Source organism: Schistocerca nitens, chromosome 1, assembly GCF_023898315.1.
Source record: "Schistocerca nitens isolate TAMUIC-IGC-003100 chromosome 1, iqSchNite1.1, whole genome shotgun sequence".
Lineage (NCBI taxonomy): Eukaryota > Metazoa > Arthropoda > Insecta > Orthoptera > Acrididae > Schistocerca > Schistocerca nitens.
The window spans coordinates 788,106,469-788,131,081 of record NC_064614.1 but is presented as its reverse complement, the minus strand read 5'-3'; the positions used below and the strand labels follow the sequence as shown (position 1 = coordinate 788,131,081).

Sequence of the window (24,613 nt, the reverse complement as noted above, 5' to 3'; positions counted from 1 at the left end):
AACAAGAACACAATTCTTCACCAAGAACACAATTCTTGTTGGGAATTTGCTGATCTTTGAGGAGTGCTTGCCTGAAACACATCCATACCGGTGTGGCGGTACTGTGTTGCCAGTCCACAGTCGGCCTTGCCTGTTCTCTCCACTCGCCACGTGGTGATCGATTTTAATAAATAGCGCGCTTTCTTCTCTTTTCGAAGCAAACTAGTACATACTTAGCCTTTTTTTCTGCTTATGATTCTGTGATCAGACTGAATCATCATTACTGTTAATTAAATGGCTCTGAGCAGGTGTACCAGGTTCTTTGGCTCTTCCGTGTATGATCGTCATTTCCAGATTTTGTGTCTAGCGTTACGTAAGGAACCTCGATCTCTTACATCACGGAATTGGCACTACTCAGCAACCTGATGTTAATCTGACGAACGAAAGCGGTCGTGACACAATGTATATGAGTCAATACAGCAGTGGTTGTTCTCATTAATCATTAATCTTCTTTCCTGTTCTCTGTACAATACTTGCCGAGTGCTGTTTGATTGAGAGAAGTGATGGTTCGAACCAGTTTGTATTCCCTTGATTTCAATACTTATAAGAAAAAATATTAGCAAATATACCCTCGAAGAATGTTAGCCAACACATTTCCCACATAGTAGCTACTGGTCCGGTTAAGTAACCCAGGAATGGCTTCTTAATAATAATAAAGTGTACCATATGACTTCGACTAAAATTAGCCGGAATTCATCTCAATTGACACTAAGGAAGCATTCGGCACTACGGTTCTGCATCGGAAAAAAAAAAAAAAACATTCTTTCGTGGTTTGTTCTTATCATCGTACTATACATTAAGCAAAACGAGGATAATGGAATGTAGCCAAATTAAATCGGGTGATGCTGAGGGAATTAGATTAGGAAATGAGACACTTAAAGTAGTAAAGAAGTTTTGCTATTTAGGGAGTAAAATAACTGATGATGGTCGAAGTAGAGAGGATATAAAATGTAGACTGGCAATGGCAAGGAAATCGTTTCTGAAGAAGAGAAATTTGTTAACGTCGAGTATAGAGTTAAGTGTCAGGAAGTCGTTTCTGAAAGTATTTGTATGGAGTGTAGCCATGCATGGAAGTGAAACATGGACGATAACTAGTTTGGACAAGAAGAGAATAGAAGCTTTCGAAATGTGGTGCTACAGAAGAATGCTGAAGATTAGATGGGTAGATCACATAACTAATGTGGAGGTGTTGAATAGGATTGGGGAGAAGAGGAGTTTGTGGCACAACTTGATTAGAAGAAGGGATCGGTTGGTAGGACATGTTTTGAGGCATCAAGGGATCACAAATTTAGCATTTGAGGGCAGCGTGGAGGGTAAAAATCGTAGAGGTAGACCAAGAGATGAATACACTAAGCAGATTCAGAAGGATGTAGGTTGCAGTAGGTACTGGGAGATGAAGAAGCTTGCACAGGATAGAGTAGCATGGAGAACTGCATCAAACCAGTCTCAGGACTGAAGACCACAACAACAACATTAAGCTGTCCTTTTTGATGTCTAGTAATATTCGTGAGCATACCATAGCAGTGATAATCTAGCCATGACCCAGGGACAAACAGTGAAGAACCTGATTTACCTTAAGGATAAAAGTTTTGACTATGACATTTATGCACAAGACAGTGATGAAATAGAAGCGAAACTAAGTGCGCAAATCAAGATATTATATTCAAGGGCAATGGAGACTGCTTACGGAATAAGGCCATGTTAACATAATATGAGTTTGTATCATCGTAAATTAATGAAGTAGCTCAACAACAATTTAGTAATCCCGTAAAGCCGGACGTTGTGGCCGAGCGGTTCTAGGCGCTACAGTCTGGAACCGCGCGACCGCTACGGTCGCAGGTTCGAATCCTGCCTCGGGCATGGATGTGTGTGATGTCCTTAGGTTAGTTAGGTTTAAGTAGTTCTAAGTTCTAGGGGACTGATGACCTCAGATGTTGAGTCCCATAGTGCTCAGAGCCATTTGCATTTGCCAATCCCGTAAAATTTGTAGCTCCTAACCAGCGGAAGCCTTGGTTCTTATTTTTAAAAAGGGTGGGAAGACGTGTGTAATTCGTCGCTCTACAGATAATCGTGTGTAGTACGCCTGTCGCAAACAGATGAAAAACATTTCCACACCAGTGCACCTTCTACAACTTACTGGCCCTGTGCAACACTTGGAAAACTGTTTCACTGTTTCAGACCATTCAAACACTACGCGTTTGACCACGCATCTCATTTTGTTACAACAGATCTCATACTGAGATGACAAAAATTGTGGGATAGCGATATGCACTTATGCAGATGGCGGTAGTATTGCGTACACAAGGTATAAAAGGGCAGTTCATTGGCAGAGCTGTCATTTGTATTCAGGTGATTCAAGTGATGAGGTTTCCGACGAGATTATGGCCACCCGACGGGAATTCAAAGACTTTGAACGTGGAATGGAAGTTGGAGCTAGACGCATGGGACATTACATTTCGGAAATCGTTCGGTAACTAGGTATTCCGAGATCCACAGTGTCAAGAGTGTGTCGAGAATACCAAATTTCAGGATCACCTCTCACTATGGATAACGCAGTGGCCGACGGTCTTCATTTAACGACCGGTAGCAGCGACGTTTGCTTAGAGTTGTCAGTGCTAACAGAAAAGCAACGCTGCGTGAAATAACTGCAGAAATCAGTGTGGAACGTATGACGAGCGTGTTCGTCAGGATGGGCTATGGCAGCAGACGACCGCCACGAATGTCTTTGCTAACAACACGACGTTCGACTACCTGGAAACCATTTGCAAACATTCATAGACTTCATGTTCCCAAACAGCGATGGAATTTTTATGGATGACAATGTGCCATGTTACTCGGCCACAGTTGTTCGCGATTAGTTTGAATAATATTCTGGAGAATTTGAGCGAATGATTTGGCTACCCATATCGCCCCACATGAATCCCATCGAACATTTGTGGGACATAATCTAGCGGTCAGTTCGCGCACAAAATCTTACACCAACACCTTCGCTATTTTGGTCGACTGTAGAGGCAGCTTGGCTCAATATTTATGCAGGGGACTTCCAACGACTTGTTGAGTCCATGCCAGTTGTGTTGCTGCACTACGCCGGACAAAAGGAGGTCCGACACGATATTGGGAGTTATCGCATGTCTTTTGTCATGTCGGTGTGTGTGTGTGTATGTAGCGAGCTGCTCTTAATGTGATTATGTTTTGATTGCCTGAAGGCCATATCTAGCGGTTCTGGCGCTGCAGTCCGGAACCGCGGGACTGCTACGGTCGCAGGTTCGAATCCTGCCTCGGGCATGGGTGTGTGTGATGTCCTTAGGTTAGTTAGGTTTAAGTAGTTCTAAGTTCTAGGGGACTTATGACCTAAGATGTTGAGTCCCATAGTGCTCAGAGCCAGAGCCTGAAGGCCATAGTCATATAAAACTCTTTAAAAGAAAACATTGTCGCCTTTGACTGTTAACATTACAAACTCCACGAGAAATTAGTGAGGTGGTACAATTTAATGTTTACAGTTTGTTTTCGCAGTGGCCTAAAGACTGAAGTTGGACCTTACAGTTATGTAAATAATACTAATAGCCAAAAGCGACAGTGATGATCCATGATAATCAGATGTGCAGTGCTGCACAGGAGAACCACGGGTGATTGCATTCTCTATGTTAAAGAGACTTGGACATGGCCAGATTGAGAGACCTTGGTTTGACCCAACTGAGATTCTACAGTGCAACAGTTAAGGAAATATCAACATTCAATCACAATGATAAAACTGTATCGGAAGTCGAAGGTCATTAACTTCTCTAACGATGGAATCTGTACATATAAATTCACGTTTTCTAGATTAGCTGGTGGTGTAAATCTTCCACTTCGAAGTGGAATTGCTACATCATTAACACGCCATTACAATATTCCTCACTTTGTGAGCTTTATTTATCTTATTTTTTTAGAATTTGTTTATCACAGCAGGAAGTGCGAACGTTACCTATTGAGTTTTCACGAGCTTCAATACACACTGTTATGTAAATATTCGCACATTTTCCAAGACATGCCGCAGAGAACCCCGATACTTTCGTTTATTATTTTTTGCTAATGTTTCTCGTCTAACTTAAATTTCCTGCCACAGTTATCGACTCGAATATTTAATATAATGAGGTATATTTCTAATTCATAACAGTAGGTTCACCAGCATCGAATAAAATATTGCTGCCCACTTTTGAAGACTTACTGTTCACGGGGTGCGCTTCAGCGCTGCCGTTGTTACTCGGAGGGAGCCATTTTGTTACAAGATGTTAGCTTTACAGTGAACGCCCATGGTCTGGCTTCTGTCGTTTCATTCGCTTTTATTCTCAGCAGAGGCTTCTCACCTCATCAAGGATGGCAGTAAGCTGCTAATAGGCATTATGCTGATGTTCACTTTAGGCATCTACCAACAGACGAACTGAATGATTTAGCAGAATGTCCCTGTTCACTATACAGCTACATATATATCTGTAGAGAAGTAGAAGGTTACATTTGTAGTCCCTTTGCTTTATCGTATGCACTATGTATGTTACTGCAATTACTTTAAGGGGGAAATTCTTTCGTGTTGCAGTTTTGCTCGTAGTTCTAAAACAATATTCCTTGTAAGTAAGTCGAACTACTCTTGAGGGTACTATTGCCACAGGCAAGAAGATGACAAAGACTAACACAAAATATTGAGGAAAGAGCTGAGTGAGGGATCCGAGATCAATCGGGCTGTTAATCCGGTTGGCGATGAAGAAGTTCTCGGGATCTTCAGCACATTGTAAAATAGTGTGCCAGGTCCAGATGGCATTCCTAGCGACATATTTAAGTATTTAGGTGCAGCAGTTTCCACTTTAAGAAGGCTATTCAGTGAGTTTCTTGCGCAAGGAAAATTGCCAAACATGGAAATCAGCAGAGGTCATAATGCAGAAAAGAGGCTAGGGAAAAGATTTTTACCAAGGGAAAATCCTGTAGACCCGTTTGCCTATTTAATGTTTTTGCGAAAGCGTTTGAAAAAGTAGTAAGCAAGTGGCTTCACCTTCACAGTAGCGAAACTGCAATGTTTCACACTCAGTATGGCTTCGGAAAGAGGAAATTTAACCACATTCTGAAGATGGGGGAGGATCACAGAGCCAGTATGTTCCCTATTGGTTGTCGTGTCTGGTGCCGTTGATAACCTTCGGTGGCACTCGTTATTTGCTCTGCTGAGGCATCTTAATTGTCGAGATAAACTTTATAAATGATTGTAGACTACCGTGCGCGTAGAGAGGCCCAACAACAATAACCACCAAAGGCTGCCCTCGGGGGGAGAGACGCTGATTGGGTCACGCTCAGCCAACCGGTTCTTTTTTATACTTTCTAACAGGACGTGGCCCATATATAGAGTAATAAACCCACTCGTAACTGCGGAACCATAGGTATGTCGGACCACGTGCAGCTGTATTGTCCAGTTCTAGAAGGGAAGACATCAGCTTCAGGTCTCTCAAATCTACGACGAAGTGCGGAATAAGCTGAAATCTCGATTCTTATGACATTATTCTTCTCAGAGACCGTCAAAAGAGTGCAGACCAATCAGAATGGTGAACTACGTAGATGTAACTTCGGTTGTGCATCTAAACTGGGCAGAAAATACCGTCACAATGTGCTGAAGGACTCCCGCGTGCCTCTGTGCCCTCAAAAAGTTTCAGAACATATTTCCTCAGGATGTGAAACGGAAACTGTAGCAATCACTCGTTCTGCCGAACCTCCACTATTGTAGTGTAATTCAGTATGGCACGATTCGTGAAGAAACAAGACTGTTAGAACTAACAATGAATGCTTGTGTGCGTTACATAAGCAGCATCCGTTAACATGACCATGTTCGCGCTTCATGTGCCCTGTTAGGGTAGTTGTGGCCAGACAAGTTAACGGAACTGCCACACGCTACAACTACTTCATCGGCTCCTCAGTGCGCAAACACCGCAGTATCTCGCATCTGAGGTTAAACACCCTTCATGCCATCATAATATAAACACAAAGTCTCACTTATCTAGTGTCCTTAGAGTGCCCATTCATAAATCAGAAACATTTGCTAACTCCTTTGCTGTCCGCCTCAGGGACAAACTGCTGCTTATAAGAAAGTGAAGAATTTCCTTCTCTCTAAAAAAAATGGCTCTGAGCACTATGGGACTTAACATCTATGGTCATCAGTCCCCTAGAACTTAGAACTACTTAAACCTAACTAACCTAAGGACAGCACACAACACCCAGCCATCACGAGGCAGAGAAAATCCCTGACCCCGCCGGGAATCGAACCCGGGAACCCGGGCGTGGGAAGCGAGAACGCTACCGCACGACCACGAGATGCGGGCTCCTTCTCTCTCCTCGTAGCGTTTCCCCAAAAATTAACGTATGTGGCCAACTTTACTTCTGTGTAATACTAAAGCCAATGCTCCAATTTCTCTCCTTTGTCTTTTCCTTTCTCTCTGAGTCACATCACGGTTTCTTCCCTTATATTCACGAACTGTTTGTTATTACTTTCCTCTTTCCGTCCCTTCTCCATCCCCTTCTCCGTGCCCATTGCTGCTAGCACTCATAATTGAAAATCTACCGTGGCGTAATGTCTAAGTATTGTAGTATTTATCATGTAGTTCTGTAATTTTTATTTTATAAGTGTGCTACAACATGCTCACCGAATTTCTACAATCTGAAATATGTAGAGCGCTTGTTTAGATGCAAGAGAAGGCCTGGTGCCCCTAATGTTGCCAGGTTGAATAAATCAATAAATGAGTAAAGTACTACGTGTCCAGACTGTAAGAATGACACGTCCCGCCGGTGTTGAGGGGTGGGGGGTATGGATCGATACTGGGACAGGAATAAGGGGCAAAAGTTTATTAGAGTGTCAGCTTGTCTTAGTTCCCATGATGAATTGTCTCATATCCTAAGTCGAGACTAAAAGAGAGATGCATCTCCAATATTTCACGCACCATACAGGTAGTGAAACAGGTAGTATTCCATTATACTGTCTAATAGCTGTATCTTCGTTTGTACCAAACCCCTTGACGGTGTAGCGGTTGTTGAATGTCTCAGTTTCTAAAAACTATTAATTTCGATATGTTCACTGACCTGAGCGTGCTATTAGTCTATCTACAGCCAGAACTTCCGTGTCGGCGAATTTTATTATGTGGTCGGTCTCATTCAGTGCGTGTTCTGCCACGGCCGATTTCTCCACCTGCCCCAACCTGCAATGTCGCTTATGCTCCTTGATCCTGGTGTTAATGGATCGTCCAGTCATTCCGACATAAACTTTTCCGCATGTGCATGGTATGCGGTATATTCCCTACATTGCAAGTGGGTCTCTTTTCTCCTTCGCCGATCTAAGACACTCTTTGATCTTCCTTGTCGGTTTGAAAATCGTCTTTACGCCATGTTTGCGCAATATACGGCCGATTCTGTCCGTCACTCTGGGAATGTATGGCAGAAAGGCCGTACCCGACATTTCTTTTTCTGGTTCCTTACTTCGCCGAGTGTTTGGCTCAGTTACACTTCTAATATAATTTGTGGAGTACCCATTGCTCCTCAGGACAGTTTCCAGGTGTTGCATTTCTCGTTTGAGGTGTTGCGGCTCACATATTCGTCCTGCTCTCGTTACGAGCGTACTAATCATGCCTCTTTTCTGGCTCGGGTGGTGGTTTGACAGTTTGTGCAGGTATCGGTCCGTGTGAGTCGGTTTTCGATACACGCTGTGTCCCACGTTTTCGCCGTCCCTTGTGACCAGCACATCTAGAAATGGCAGTTTCTTGTCCTTTTCTACTTCCATGGTAAATGTTATGTTGGCATGGAGGCTGTTCAAGTGTCTTAGGAAGTCACCGAGCTGTTCTTCACCATGGCTCCACACCACGAATGATGTCCTCTCTCGCCTTTCTGTCACGGTGCCGAGATGAACTACCTGTACCACACCTTAGGTTTGCAAGTCGCCGAGTCCAGTGCCTGTGCTTCGAATTGTTCCATGAAGAAGTTGGCCACCACTGGACTGAGAGGACTACCCATGGCGACGCCTTCCAGCTGTTCGTAGAAGTCGCCATTCCACGTGAAATAGCTCGTGGTGAGACATGCATGGAAGAGCTTTCTGATGTCTAGCGGGAAAATGGAACCGATGTGCTCCAGAGCGTCACTGAGTGGCACTTTCGTAAATAACGAAACAACATCAAAGCTGACCAGGATGTCGTTTGGTGCAAGTTTCAGTTTCTTCAGCTTCTCAATGAAATGTCCTGAGTCCTTAATGTATGTGTCGGTCTTCCCCACGTGTGGTTGGAGCAGAGAGGCCAAGTGTTTTGCCAGTTTATATGTCGGTGATCCAGGAGCGCTAACGATCGGTCTCAGTGGAACGTTGTTCTTATGGATCTTGGGTAATCCATACAGCCGAGGTGGTAGGGCTTCTGTGTTGCGCAGGTTTCTCTGTATGTCCGCCGGCATAGAAGACGCCTTGATCAATCGATTCGTATTCCGTGTGATACGGTGCGTCGGATCTGCGCTTAGTTTTCGGTACGTCGTCTGATCTAATAGGTCTCGGATCTTTTGCTCATAATCTTCGGTCTTCATTACGACGGTCGCATTCCCCTTATCAGCAGGCAGTACCAATATACTCTTGTCGGCGTTAAGATTCTTAATGGCTTGTACCTCTTCTTTCTTCAGGTTGCAAGCTGGCGGTTTTGCTCGGCGCAGAGACAGAAGCCAATAGGCAGTTTGTCAACAAGTGGCCACGAAAGCCTCAACAATTTTGTATTACGCTTCTACGGGGAGGAGATTTGCAGATTGTACCGACGCCTTGACCAACGACGGAAGAAGAAAGCGCGACTGATGTCCTCTCTCGCCTTTCTGTCGCGGTGCCGAGATGAATGTGCTACACCGAAGTTCTTTGATGCAAGCGCCTATTCACCACCGCCCAAGCACATCGCATCTACGACAGAATGGAACGAGCTTTTCTTCGTGAGCGAATACATACAACACGGAGAGACTTGGCAAGAACGGATCAGGAACTTCTGGACATTTTCTATCAACTAAGTAGCAGAATGCATCGAGACGACTGGGACAAGATCGACAGCATCACTCACAGGAGCATGCAGAACGAACTCGAGCGCCGAACGACAGAAGAAAAAGTTTTAAACATGTCGGAAGCAGACCGACAAGGCGACTCCCGACGTGTCACACACAGTGGTCAAGCTCACTGAACGACAATTGACCGAAGAGGAAGTGTCTGTTCTTCAAAAAGGAGGGAATTTCGCTATCATCCCGAGAACCATACCTATGGAGGACATCATTGCCAACACCGAAGCAGCCATTCGTGCCTTTCCTTGTGAAAGGGCAGAGGAAATACGCACGGAAACAGCCAGGATACTGCGCCAAGCAAAACCGCTCTTCTTTCTTTATCTGCATCCGCAGACTTCTACGTGGTGCAGCACTTTACGGTTATATTGTTTTCAAACTTCGTACCAGACGCGTTGTGAACTGCTTAACATTTACTCGTCCATGGCTGACTACAAGTGCATGTATATCCTACAAGCCATCTTACATGTGTTGCAAGGGTACTTTGTGTACGACTGTTACTCCCCCCTGCTTATTGTTGACAGAAATATTTTTACAACGTAGGCTCCCGGTACAAACCGTTACATAGTTTCAAACATCGTAACACAAGCTTTAAATTATCATTAACTGCATGAGAACATCAGTCTGTTTCTTCCGCACTGTAGTAAGAAGCTTCTTTTATAATGGAGAGTAAGTTACGTCGCTATTACGTTTCACATCGTTGATGGTACGACTCCCGATAGTCGACAAATACATTTAATTTCTATGACATTGCACCATATCTCTTAGGAAGTTACGTCACAGACTATTATCTTTCAACATTTGTACGTTGTTACATTTCAAGGTAATTAAGCTCTTTATGGCACACACAAGTTTAAAAAAAAAAGTCAATTGCGGCTGATCCCGTATGTGCATCAAAGCGTGACTGTAGCATCATAGAAAGTAAATATACACTGAAGTAACAAAAGTCATGGGATACCTCCTAATATCGTATCGTACCTCCTTTAGCTCGGCGTAATGCACCAGCTCGACGTGGCGTGGACTCAACAATTCGTTGTTAAGTCCCCTGCAGCAATATTGAGCCATGCTGCCTCTATAGCAGTGCACTATTGCGAAAGTGTTGCCGGTGCAGGAGTTTGTGCACGAACTGTCCTCTCGATTATGTCACACAAATGTTCGATGGAATTCATGTCCGGCGATCAGGGCGGCCAAAAAATTCGCTGGAATCGTCCACAATGTTCTTCAAACCAAGCTCGAACAGTTGTGGCCTGGTGACCGGCGCATTATCACCCATAAAAATTCCATTGTTATTTGGGAACTTGAGGCCCATGAACGGCTGAAAATGGTCTCCAAGTAGCTGAACATCCAAAGAACCCAGTCAATCCCATGTAAAAGCAACCCACACCATTATTGAGTCAACGCCAGCTTGCACAGTGCGTCGCTGACAACTTGGGTCCATGGTTTCGTGGGATCTGCGCCACACTGGAACTGTACTATCAGTTCTTACCAGGACTTATTTGACCAGGCAACGTTTTTGCAGTCCCCAATAGAGGAGCCGCAGTCGATTTCGTGCTGTTAGCAAAGGCACTCTCGTCTGTCGTCTGCTGCCACAGCCCGTTAACGCCTTATTTCACCACACTGTCGTAACGGATATGTTCTTCATACGTCCCACATTAATTTCTGTGGTTATTCCACGCAGTGTTGCTTTTCTGTTAGCACTGATAATTCTACGCAAATACCGCTGCACTCGGACGTTAAATGAAAGCCGTCGACCACTGTGTTGTCCGTGATGAGAGGTAATGCCTGAAATTTGGTATTCCCGGCACACTCTTGACACTATGGATCTTGGAATAATGAATTTCCTTACGATTTCCGAAATGGAATCTCCCATGCGTCTAGCTCCAACTGCCATTCCGCGTTCAAAATCTGGTAATTCCAGTCGTGCGGCCATAATCACATCGGAAACTTTTCGCATGAATCATCGTAATACAAATGATTGCTCCTCCAATGCACTGCCCTTTTTATAACTTTTGTACACAATACTATCGCCATGTCTATATCTGCATATCGCTCTCCCATGACTCTTGTCACCTGTATCTGTGGAATATTGAGAGTCAGTACTTCCAACGATGTGAAGTTTAATAGCGGCGTAACTTACTCTCCATTATAAAGAAAGCATCTTCCTGACTACTATAACAGAATCTGCTACAGGCTCTAAACCAATACCTGACTTAGTGTTTTTATAACGAGACAAAAATCCACATTTTATCGACTGGCTGATTGGTGCAGGAAGCTCCAAAACCCTTTAGGGTCAAAATTATCGCAGGATCCTAAACTATTATGAGATGTGGAACCCTAAACTATTATGAGATGTGAAACCAACGGTCGGAAATTAATATTTGAGATGGGACGAGATCTTGAATGAGTAATGCTTGTGAGACACATTTGTTAACGGCCTGTGTTTCATAACAAACAAGTTATCCGCTACATCAAACTTGGTGTCGCTACCTTGAGGAAACAATCCACAACAGTTTGTCGTTCGTTATTACTGGAATTTACCTCTGTTGCAGCTCAAGACTAGTAGTCGAAGATGGAGCATTACTCGTTACAGGAACTTGCAGATATGCATTCAATGTGTGTCGCAGCAGGATGCAGTTCCTACAAAGCCGAAAGAATGTACAGAAAAAAGTTTCGCATTAGGCGTCATTCGGCTTGCTAGTGAAATCTTCACTTCAATGAATAAAGTTTGCGGAGTACAGGTGGAGCACCAGTTACAAAGTGGTCAGATCTGTCAGTGGATTATGGTATAATGAATGCATTGAGATCGTTTATTGAACGGTTACTGTAAGATTAAATTATTGCTGTAAGGATTTAATTATTTATGTCAATAAAAAACTAAGTATTCATTTCAGATCATCACTTTCTTATCTGTCCGCCCCCCGGTAGCTGAGTGGTCAGCGCGACAGACTTTCAATCCTAAGTGCCCGGGTTCGATTACCGGCTGGGTCGGAGATTTTCTCTGCTCAGGAACTGGGTGTTGTGTTGTCCTAATCATCATCATTTCATCCCCATCAACGCGCGAGTCGCCGAAGTGGCGTCAAATCGAAAGACTTGCACCCGGCGAACGGTCTACCCGACGGGAGGCCCTAGTCACATGGCATTTACTTTCTTATCGTACAGTAGTCATGTAAGGCTGTACTACCATCTTTATAATTTTAATTCTAATATTTTGGGACACTCTATAGAGCACCGTAATTAATAGCCACTTTACTAAGTATTTGGTTTCAGATTCTTTGCGTTAATGTCGAAGCTTCTGATTGTGTTTCCCCGTTGAATGCTATACGCATCAACCGTTTTGCTCGCTCTTTAACGTCAACCAGTCGCTTTAGCCCTAAAGAAACTTGAAGCAAATGCTCCAGAATACCCAAGATGTTTTTTGAAAATAGTTTAACGTTCTTAGAGTTAACATCGTCTGGAGTTTAGATCTCCTAATCAATTAAACGTTAACAATTCAATAATTATTAGAAACGGGGATTTGCCGTGAAGAGCTTCGTTACCTTAAATGTTGTAAAATAACAGAGTGTGTGTAATTTCGTAACAGAAACGGTACTCAGTCAAGGAAAGTAAATATGTTTGTGGAGTTTTGGAAGTCAGTACTGCCAACGATGAGAAATGTAATAGCGGTACACTTATTATAAAAAGCATCTGGTTGCAACGCATTTACTGTAAAATTTGTTCTGTAACACTGTTCAAACATGCGATGCCCCTCACCTGTTGGTTTGAAGATGAGATAAAGCAACGAGTGTTGTTTCTGGTTTTATCCAGTTCACATACTGCTGCTTCATGAGTGCTAGATTACTACATAGCTATCTCACCAATGAAGATTACAAACGTTTAGCTGAATCACTTTCCAATTTAGCATACGATTTTGAAATCGAAGCGTGTGACAGTTGTGCATTTTTGGGCGGGAAACATTTTAGTAAGGTGTTGTCTCAGTTACTATAAGGAAAACCAGTCGTCTGTCCGAACATTGTTTTGAACCGCACGGTGCTTGACAGGGCATAATCTTTCTGGAGGTGCGATGCCCTTTCGTACCTTCAACCCGTGAACCGGTTCACCGACACTGTTATATGGAGGCTGCTGACAGTTTATCGTGGAGCCCGAGCGATGCTGCCGCTTGACTATGGTACATTCATAAAGCATTATCAGAGGTTAAAACCACGTTAAGTTCAAGACATAAATCCCAAGACCAACACGAGATCATATCGCGTACGTACAGATATGTAGTCTGCCAGCTACTGATGGAATTGACGCTAATTTCCAGAAAGACTATTTCATGTTCAAGACCCTAACGTTCAGATATGTAGTCTGACATCCACTAAGTCAGTGCAATTCTCAGTAATTGTCATACAGCAAAACGCAAAGTAGTATTTCTTCTTTTGCTAGAATTTAATGTAAATTGTAGAGCCCCCCTTAGATTTCAAAGTCTGCTAAGGTAAGGAACGATGCACTAGTTTAAGACGCACCAAGAGAATCGTCACGGACAGGCAGGGATTACGAAGCTAAAAAGTCTAGCGTTTCACTGCCGTACTTCCTAGTTGCTCGAAGATTGCCCCCGTGCTACAGAGACGAAAAACATCTCGTCGATAGAACCACAAGCAATGCTTCACGTCTATTAGTTGGGAACGCTTAGATCTGTTGCGTTCGAAAGACAGTAACGCCTACTAACTTTTTTATCTTCCAGTAATAAAATAATTAGTTTGCTTTTACATAATGACGGATAGAATAGTAACAGCGGCAGATTTGCGGTGATCTGCTTGTAAGAAAAGCGAGAAATTTTGCAGTGCTCAATTAATTCGCTGGGGAGCAGCACACGTGCTCCCTTCGTCGGAAATAGCAGCGTTTGGTAAGGATCAAAATGCGCAATACCGGAAGCTGCCTTAGCTCGAATAAAAGCATCAACAGGATGAAGATGCCATTTTCCAAAGTTGATGCTCATTGTTTCAGTAGGTCCGCCGCATTTTGTTTCAAATATTGATGACTGCGTAAAACTACGGTGGTGGAATTTGTTGCATCAGATTCCATAATTCAGTACTGTTGTTATAATCGTCGAAAATCTTAGGCGAATTGGCTTGATTTTCCTCCCTCTCTCTAGGAAGCAAATGTACACAATAATATATATAAATTTTATTTTAGTCTCTTGATTTATTTCTATAAGAGGAGTTGTTATTTACATTTTAACACTCTTAAGGAACCGGATGGAAGTGCATACGTCATTTGATCTGTTTCTTCTTCCGAACTATCACTGTTAATCTTGGAAGGAACACTGAATAAACTTCACGATAACACTGATAATTTTTGATGTTTTTACACCTACAGTTACTTCGTCTGAATTCACTGTTGCCATTCAATACTTGATCAGTTCTCAAAATGCCTTGATAACCGCTATTCATATCGTGTAGACATTGAAAGAATTTTCAGTGTATTCCTCACTCACTACCCACGCACAAGAATCTCCAATATTTCCCGTCTATTCCGTGGTTTCTTTTCTGCAACAGCATTTACCGTAACCTTCCAACAGTTCTCTATAGGATTGCGATTGCGGCTATTTCCAGGCCATTCTAACGTTTGAGCCCCATTTTGTTTAAGGAAAGTTTTTACACGAAATGCAGCATAATTAAGTTGGAACATCGTCTGCTTCATGCTTGACACAAACATTGATCACTGAACCTACCTGCAAAGCTCTGTGGCAAGGTGCAGAATCGTCCTGGAAAATGCAACTGGAAATATTTCCAAACTAATCTCTTATTGTGGGCATAAGCTCCCTTTCAAGGATGCCGATGTATACTTGCATTGACGGAGCCATTTATGAAGGCCAAGCGACCTACTCCGTGGGTAGAAATGTATACCCAGGCCATCTCACCTGCTGGATGTTCGTGTTATACACGAAGGCAAAAATCCTTTACCACCTCTGCGACGCACGAACACTTTGCCATTGGAGCCACACAGATTAAATTTAGACTCATACGAAGAGATTACTCTGTTCAATATCTCCAGAGTCTGTCAAATGTGCTATAATTTCCACTGTTGTCGCATTGTTTCTGTCAACAAAGATTTCTTTCTAGGTCGACGGGCAGCGAGCCCAGTTGCCAGCAGTTTGTTTCTAAGAACACTACTGGTTACTGAGACGTCACAAATTGCTTACCAGTCTCGCCTTAGGTGCGCGACGATCCTATCTTGTTTGGTAGTAGATGCCCTTTTCTTATCTCTTCCTTCCTCACGATTAACATTCGCTCTCTCTCTCTCTCTCTCTCTCTCTCTCTCTCTCTCTCTCTCTTTCTCTCTCTCTTTCTCTTTCTGAATTTTTTCAGTAACCTCGAAATTGCAGTCCGCAGCTCGTGGTGTAGTGGCTAGCGTTGTTGCCTGTGGAGCACGGTGTCCCATGTTCGATTCCCGGCCGGGTTGGGGATTTGCTCTGCCCGGGGACTGGGTGTTTGTGTTGTTCTCATCGTTTCATCCTCATCAACATCATTCCTGTCAGTGGCTCGATTGGAGTGTGCAAAAAATTTGACTGTGAAAAAATTGGGAACACCGTGCAGTTGAGCGCCCCACAAACCAAACATCATTATCATCATCTTCGAAATTGCAGACTGATTAAAACCTATCTTAGAGGATGCCTGTCTTACCCTGAGAGCAGCTGACGCATAAGCAAGTCTGTCAACACAAAAGATCTGTACGAACATTGCTTCATGGTAGATGAAAACAATGGCAACAAGGAGCTGAATAATGTTGGAAAAAAAATGTGGTAGGAAGTGAAACAATAAAGGCACGTGTTTGGCGTAAAGTTAAGCGCCGGCGTGCCAGTACGAAACGAGAGAGCAGAGAGAGCTGTGAAGAAGACGTCAGCCAATTGCACGCTGGCCGACCCCTCTCTAGGACGACAACGCGACGGCAGCGACCTCTATGCGAAGAGGACATAAGCGCCGCGCCGACTGGTGGCAGACCAGTTCTACGACTTCTACAGCACCGAGTTCAAGAATAATATCAAGACTAGCCAGTTCTACAGAAGCATCAAGATTAGACACTTCAAGACCAGCGACTTAGGAATTGTATAATACTGAAGAGATTTCTTATATGCATGTTGCCCTCATTTTCATTTGAATTGTTGTTTAGTGATCCGTGAAAGCAGATTTCCTAGACACCCCATATTCGACGACTATGCAGTATTCAACAGTAAGAATATGAAACAGACGATTTAAAAACAATGGACTGGTGTAACCTGAAGAAAACAGCCGCCAAAGTCAAATTAATGAAGTAATAATTGGTGATGCAGTAAATAATTCCACCACTGTAGTTGTCAAAGGCAGTGAGTTCAAAAAGCTTTCAACGGCGAACTGCCCGTGCTCATGCAAACAAGTTTTTATCTAAAGAAGTGCTGGTCCCTTGTTGAACTCCTGTTTTTTATTTACGTACCGATATCGTTCTAAAACAAGAAAAGAAATGGAAGAAAATCTAACATGGAACAAAACCGTAAATGTTATCAAGAATAGTTCGATGATTGGACTTAGGGCATACTTCTGAGAAGCATCATAGTCCCATTTAAAGACCTGAACAACAGAAACTGCACTGCTGTGGGACATTGGAGGAATCTTGGCAGAGACGTGGCTTACTCCGATATCTCCGGCGAAACCGTGACTCTCCCAAGTAGCCCACAAGGGGAGTATGAGCGCCGATGTGGCTCTCGTTATGGATTTCCGATAAACGTAAGCAGTGGCTTGTTGTGTCGCAATCCAGGCTGCCTTCTGGTAGTGCCTTTTCTCCAGACAACAGAGTGCCTGCTTCTTACTGGGCGCGTTGAGCAGCGAAAGGGTGCTTGCTCCAGAGCTTCGTCCTAAAACAGACACACAGCCACGGACTTTGGAACCAGCTGCGGGCCAACACCTTCGTCGCCGTTTTGAGAGGAAAAAAGTTGCTCCTGTACAGTGCATCACAAGAGCTTCGTTCGCCGGCAGTCACGGCGTACCCCAGCAGAACCGCACAGAGGCTGAACGATCGTTCTCAGAAAAAACGTAGGGGCTAATTAACTCTACAAAAATCAGTAGTATCACTTCACACATTAATTTGAAAGGTACAATATTTTTACCGTCAGTTATGATACAGAACAATACTGTGTTAACAATTAATGTAACGGAAGCGTTCTACTAAATGTACTTTGAACTGGCTGACAAATATTTCTGCTTTGGGATTTTATTTCGCCATATAGCTAGGTATCCAACGGTATTGCCGCAGTGGTAATACCGGTTCCCATCAGATCACCGAAGTTAAGCGCTGTCGGGCTGGGCTAGCACTTGGATGGGTGACCATCCGGTCTGCCGAGCGCTGTTGGCCAGCGGGGTGCACTCAGCCCATGTGAGGCAAACTGAGGAACTACTTGATTGAGAAGTAGCAGCTCCGGTCTCGTAAACTGACATACTGCCGGGAGAGCGGTGTGCTGACCACATGCCCCTCCATAGCCGCATCCAGTGACGTCTGAAGGCTGAGGATGACACGGCGGCCGGTTGGAACCGTTGGGCCTTCCAAGACCTTTTCGGACGGAGTTTAGTTTATATAGCTAGGTAATGATAATGTAAAATTGAAATTATGTATTTATAGACGAGATCTGGATTTTCTTTAAAAATATTATGAGTGCAGTTTCTTTTCCCACTTGTGACGGTAGCAACTTCCACAGTAAATTATTTTCTTCAGTATTTGTAACCTGCTGCATTAAGTTCATTGCACGAAAGCAGTGCCGCAGACAGACTTGGGACTCCAGCTGTCACTCGTAAAATGAATCTCATTCTCCCAACGAATACGCCTTGCCCAAACACAACTTGTGTAACGGTCCCCGACTAGGGAACAGTGGATGCCAGAAATCTGCTGCGATTCCATTTCCCCCTCTCTTTGGCTTCCCCCCTCTTCATCCAACACAGCGATGCACCCTCCCGAGCTTTTGGTGGAATAGATGCCTTAACCGTGTGCGCTGGCCAGCCCCGCCCGAGGGGTGGCTGACACAACGGCGGGAATCAGGGGAGGGTGCTGCCCGCCTTTGGAAGTGTACCTGAGGACATGAAAAAGAAAACCGTCAACTGCGATGTGCGTCACCTATAAACAACCGTTCGTAAGACAACTCATATTTACTCCTGTCAGACAACAGAAGACCTGAAAATGTCTCATGGTTTGAAGCTGCCTTCGTAGCTCAGTTTTTAGGCGGTTTCTTTCCCACAGTACAGTAGAAGGAAAGTACTGTCAGAAACCCTTACGAAACTCTTCAGTTCCTACAATGAACTGCCGAGCGTTGGTGCACAACAGCCCGTAGCTTCTTAGCGCGACCAGGGATATTGTTATCCGTTTGATATTTACCGTTCACATTTCAAGAACTTCTGACAATGACAATGATCAGGTCTTACTTTCTGTTCTTTGGAATGTAAGATTTACTGCTTTCAGTCGCGCCAACGTGTTCATTTCTTTATCTGAATGCTGGTATTGCTACCGGCATCTTTACCTGTGCTGCTTCATCGAAGTCATAACTTTAGTTTGATTCCTTCGTTGCAGGGAACTCCGCCATGGATATTCTCTGTCGTTCCACTTTCACATTTTTAGAAACCGCCACTTGTATTATACCTTGACATTTGGAAAGAAACAGTGCTTTTTCACATGTAACATGTTGTCCATATTCTCCATGTGGTATATGCAACACAGTAACGCCACCAGTGGGCATATTCCCTTCATCCTTGTAGCATTCAATTCCAGTAACAGTTCTATACCTGACACAATAAAAGAAGCTAAGTAGAAACCCTAATTCATAATAGGAAGTTTGGAACGTATAAATAACTAATCAGGCAAACTAACTCAATTGCTCTTGTTATCTCAGCACTGCATCGGTTTAGTTGCTTATTTGCAGCCCGTAGTGCGAACTACTACTTAGCAAATGACAGAAAGTAGTGAAAAGTATAAAAGACAGCAGTTTCTTTGACCGCTTACTTAAATAACTGGAGAAGTAAGTTGTGTGGTTGTGAGTAACCCTTCACAATTTAACGCCAACATCGAGAGATACATTGCAGAAAATATTTAGACCCTATAGCAATTTAGAAGGGCAGCTATTTCGGCAAGGAAACACTCCGAATTTTTCTACGTATGAAATTTAAAAAGCATCATATTCAACCAGATAGCTTTAAGAGTAAGTGAAGCGAACAACAGGAACAGAAACAAAGAGGGATACGAGATCCTTATCAAGCTACAGGTGTTTGCTCACATGTGAGTAGGGCCAACAGTACGTATCTAAACTGCTAGGAGGAGACAGAAGATGAATCGACTAACGGAACACAACGGCGAGGCTACTCTTTAGAGAAGTGTGATTGTCTTCAAGTGAAAAATCTTCAGAAAGCTGTTCCAACCGCACTGGATCATTTATTTTGTATATCCCTGCAACCTCTCAAAGTGCCTTGCTGATGGAATATGCACCCGATCCACAAAAGGCGACCAGTACGCACAGTCGTATGTGGATTCGAGATTACATCAGCTGACAGTACCTTACACGTAGATGGGTAGTGACGGAGGATGCGAGAAAACAGTTTTCCCGTATCACAACACTGTCGCTGTGTTTGCCAGGAACTGTTGCAGGCAGCCTGCTCGCAGCTGTTTCGTACCTGATGCAACGTCTATTTGTTTGACGTAGCAAATATTATTAATGTAGAAGGAAGCATTCCCTTACTAATCAGGTGTACAGTACCAATACAACCACCCAAATTGATACCTATATAATAAACTGCACCTCCTGCGGCTGCGTCATAACTCGCTCTGTTTGGTTTCATGCTTTTATGTGGCGTTTTCATCTCTCTTTTTCGTCAGGTATCCTTTACTATCAATTAGCCGTTCACTTGAGCAGTTTCCTCTATTTTTTTTAAATAAACACGTTACTATGTGACTGTATTGTAGTTTATTTAACTACGGCATAGGTTTCGGCCTTTTATGCCATTTTCAAGTGATTGATTTGTGTTAATGACATAAACTCAATCACCTGAAAATGGCATAAAAGGCCGAAACATAGGTCGTGATTACATAAACAATACAGGCAAATAGTGGTGTTTCCCGAGTTCGAGTCTCGGTCGGGCACACAGTTTTAATCTGCCAGGAAGTTTCAAATAGTGGTGTATTCATTTAAAAATTATTGTATGACTGTTGCTCAGCAACATCAAAAACAGTTTCCTCTGTGTTGCAGTATCATTTTCAACAGTCGTAAAATAAATGAAAAATGGAGATGTTGTAATTTGTGTTCTCCAGGCAGAAGTTTGTTAACATACTGAGCTGACAAAAATCGTGGGGTACCTCCTAATATCCCGGCCGACCTCCTTTACCCGGATTACTGCAGCAACACGACGTGGCATGGACTCAAGTCGTTGGAAGGCCCCTGCAGAAATATTGAGCCCTGCTGCCACTATAGCTGTCCGTAATTGCGGAGGTGTTGCCTGTGCAGGATTTTGTGCACGAACTGAGCTCTCGATTAAGTCCTATAAACGTTCGACGCTATTCGTGTTGGGCGGTGTGGGTGGCCAGTTCTTCCGCTGAATTGTCCAGAATGTTCGTCAAACCAGTCACGAACAATTGTGGCCCAGTGACATGTTTGGGAACATGAAGTACATGAATTGTTGAAAACGGTCTCCAAGTAGCCGAACATAATCATTTCCTGTCAATGATCGGTTCAGTTGGACCAAAGGACTCAGTGAAATCCATGGAAACAGAGCGGAGCCCTCAACATTATGAAGACACTACCAGCTTGCATAATGCGTTGCTGAAAACATGGGTTCACGGCTTCGTGGGGTATGCGCCACAGTCGAACCCCACCATCAGCTCTTATCATCTCAAATCGTGACTCATCTGACCAGGCCACGGTTTTTCAGTCGCCTAGGATCCAATCGATACAGTCACGATCATCCTAACGGATATGTTCGTCCTCAGCACACCTCTTGACACGTTGGATCTCGGATTATTGAATTCCGTAACGATTTCCGAACATGGAATGTCCCATCGGTCTAGCTCCGACCACCAACCCACGATCAAAGTTTGTTAATTCCCGTCGTGCGACCATAATCACGTCAGAAACCTTTCCACATGAATCACCTGAGTACAAATATCTGCTCCTCCAATGCAGTGCCCTTTTGTACCTAGTGTAAGCGATACTACCGTCCTCTGTATATTATGTGCATATCGCTATCCCATGACTTCCGTCAGCTCAATGTAAATGATCGAGTATCAGCATGATTTGGTGTGGACTAATTAATTTAAAACCAATTCAGCGATTTTATCTCTGTTGACAGGAGGAGGACAGAGAGAAAGTGAGTTATTCTGGAAGCAAGAGAAAGATTTCGGGTCTAGTGAAAGCATAGATAATAATGTCTTCACTGTCAGCCATAGATAATAAAACAGTTCTGTGTTCCGCATAAGCGCTATCATTGTACATTAAAATAATTGAATGTGATTTTAAAAGTTATCGCTCCATGTTGCTCAAAATATTGCTCTTCGTGTGCATTTATTTAAATAATTGGTTGTTTGCAATTCATTCGGTTCTTAATTTCATTCTTAGTGATATTGAGGTAATTTGGACTATTAGTTTCTTATTTTAGGACAATTTTTAGTATCTCATTTTCGTTTGTAGATATGGATTTATCTGTTCCGATGAACCTGGATGATTTGAGAGAGGCTATGGGCGTAGACATGTTGGCCATGATTTGCTTTTTACGAATGTGTAGTCTCTTTGCCGAGTATGTTCGATGTCGTGAGTGCGGCGAACATATGCGCTTCAGAAGTGTATCTCGTCGCCGTACTCACACCTTACTCGTATGGCGCTGCACCGAAGATCGGTTGTGGCTGTCCATTAGACGAGGGACGTGGTTCGAAAAATCTAAGCTCGCCTTAAGAGACATTATGAAAATCACGTACTGTTGGTTTTTGAGATATCCTGTGTGGCTGTGTGCCCATGAATGTCGTGTGAGTAAGCGTACGGTTGTGGATCGGTACTCTTTTTGCAGTGAAGTTTTTGACGAATACATGAAATGTAGGGGGCCGTTGGGGGGGGGGGGGGGGTGTTATGATCGAAATTCGCGAGTCGCATTTTGGCAAAAGGAAGTACAACAGGGAGGAACCTCCGGTGGGATTATGGGTTTAGAGGGCTGTTGTTGTTTCAGGTCAAGAGTGTGATGATGTAGTGTTTAAAGTAGTACCCAATCGAAGGAAGGAAGCTTAATTGAAGATCACGTTGCAGAGGGTTCCATTGTAATTTCAGATGGTTTTTCTTGATATAGGGATTTAGGGGAAAGAGGTTATCAGCATCTCGTAGTTAATCACAATATTGAGTACAGATCATTATCCACAGGGGCTTGCACAAATAGCATAGGGTGTTATTGGTCAGTTGTGAAATCTCTTGTAGGGAAGGGGAAACGCCGGATTTCCACACTTCAAAGTCAGTCAAATGAATATTCATGGAGGCGTAGTATTCCCCAAACATATTGCCCGTTTAAATGTTTTCTTACACGGGTTGGGCAAATGTACGGTCCGAAATATGTTAGCTAATTTCACATTAGGGTGGGGGTTGTGTGTGTGTGTGTGTGTGTGTGTGTGTGTGTGTGTGTGTGTGTGTGTGTGTGTGTTCGCGCGCTTGTGTGTGTGTGTGTGTGTGTGTGTGTGTGTGTGTGTGTGTGCGCGCGCGCTTTCGTAATGATTTGTTTGTTGTGTATGTGGGTATGTGATTTTTGTTGATGTCTTCCTGGGCGAGCTTTGGTTCCTTTAAAGTCGTTCCCGTGTGCTAAGTTCAGTTTTCCATTTTTTTGTTTTACTACATTTGACTATTTTGACGTATTTCATTTTTGTATTACACCATTACGTATGTTTTCGTGTACTCCAGTACGTAATGGAAATTTCGCAGGTGTCGTTCTTCTTTCGTTTCTCAGCACTAGTATCAGAATGATTCTTTCGAATCTGTGCTAGCAATATTAAAGGCGAAACGCCCGACATAACTAAAATTTGTATCCCGTCATTCAGTTGACCTTTACACTGACACTACCTATTCGAAAATAACGACATATGTAACACTGCTGAGATTTACCTATATATGTCAACTGGAGAGCAGCATACAAATGTTGTTTATAGCTATATAGCTCAATTAAAGAATGGGATACCATTGTTACTGCTGTGATCAAAACTATAACTTTCAGTCGATACTATTAGTATCGATGCGAAAAAAAACTATACCCTATAGTGAAGTACGGGATACAAATTGTATATGTGTCATTTTATTGCCTCTTCGCGTAGTTCAACTGAGGTACAGGTTGTAAATGTAACGTACGTCCATTTCCACGTTTTCGTCAGCAGTGTACATATATATAGGTCAACGGAAGTATGGGATACAAACATTATGTACGTAGCTCATTCTGCCATCGGTAATACTACTATCTACGTAAGAACAGACTATTAGTGGTAGCAGAGGCGAAAGAAGCAACACATGTAAAATTTGTATTCCGTGCTTCAGTTGACCTATGTAGTTAACTGGACAACAGAATTTATGAGCCGGCCGCGGTGACCGAGCGGTTCTAGGCGCTTCAGTCCGGAACCGCGCGCCTGCTGCGGTCGCAGGTTCGAATCCTGCCTCGGGCATGGATGTATGTGATGTCCTTAGGTTAGTTAGGTTTAAGTAGTTTCTAAGTCTAGGGGACTGATGACCTCAGATGTTGAGTCCCATAGTGCTCAGAGCCATTTAAACCATTTTGTTGAGTCCCATAGTGCTTAGAGCCATTTGACCCAAAATTAACGCTAACGAAAACGAAGAAATCGACATACTCTAAACTTGTATCCCGTACTGCAGTTAACCAATACAGTTCTAATGAGGTTCGATATACAACCCATATATATGTGACGTGAGGTATGTATTCTATGCGACCAATATTTCCATCCATTTTTCCCCTTCATTTTTCACAGAAACAATACGATACAAACACGCGATAGTCTTAACGTGAAAATACTACTTGTCTTGATATATGTCAACTATATTTTCCGTCTGTCGTATTCCTTTGTTTCTGAACAGTCTTGTCAGCTCTTTCATCTCTGTAATAAATGCTCCCTGGCCAATTCTGACGTCATTGGTCAAAGCCGACGGGTTGTATCCCCTGCTTCACTAGACCCCAGATTCCTTTCGTCAGTCGTCTGTCTGTAGCATGAGAACGAGCGGAAGTGCCTTTGACAATGGTAAATGGAAGATGGTACAGCAGCCACGCGTGTAGCTCTGTTCGCTGTACTGCCGTTTCATTATGTGGTGGTCCCCTAGTTTATTTTTGTACTGAACAGATTCGGTATGGCGTGTTGACCTGCCCTCACATAAACGCCATTTGTTGCGCCGGTTGCCCACAGCTGCTCCATTTATTGAATTCTACGATTATTTCTGTAAACCAGCATCAGAGTAGCTCGCAAATTGCTTTGTTGACAAGTATTGCTCCCTTGA

General features: G+C 43.4%; 1 protein-coding gene and 1 pseudogene across 1 annotated transcript in view; both read left to right on the top strand.

The window, feature by feature from the left end:
* The window catches only part of LOC126261993 (uncharacterized protein KIAA1143 homolog), a 346,013-nt gene that overhangs the window by 242,933 nt on the left and 78,467 nt on the right, over positions 1-24,613 (top strand). The window lies entirely within an intron of this gene.
* On the top strand, positions 17,358-17,475 carry LOC126210348 (5S ribosomal RNA; annotated as a pseudogene).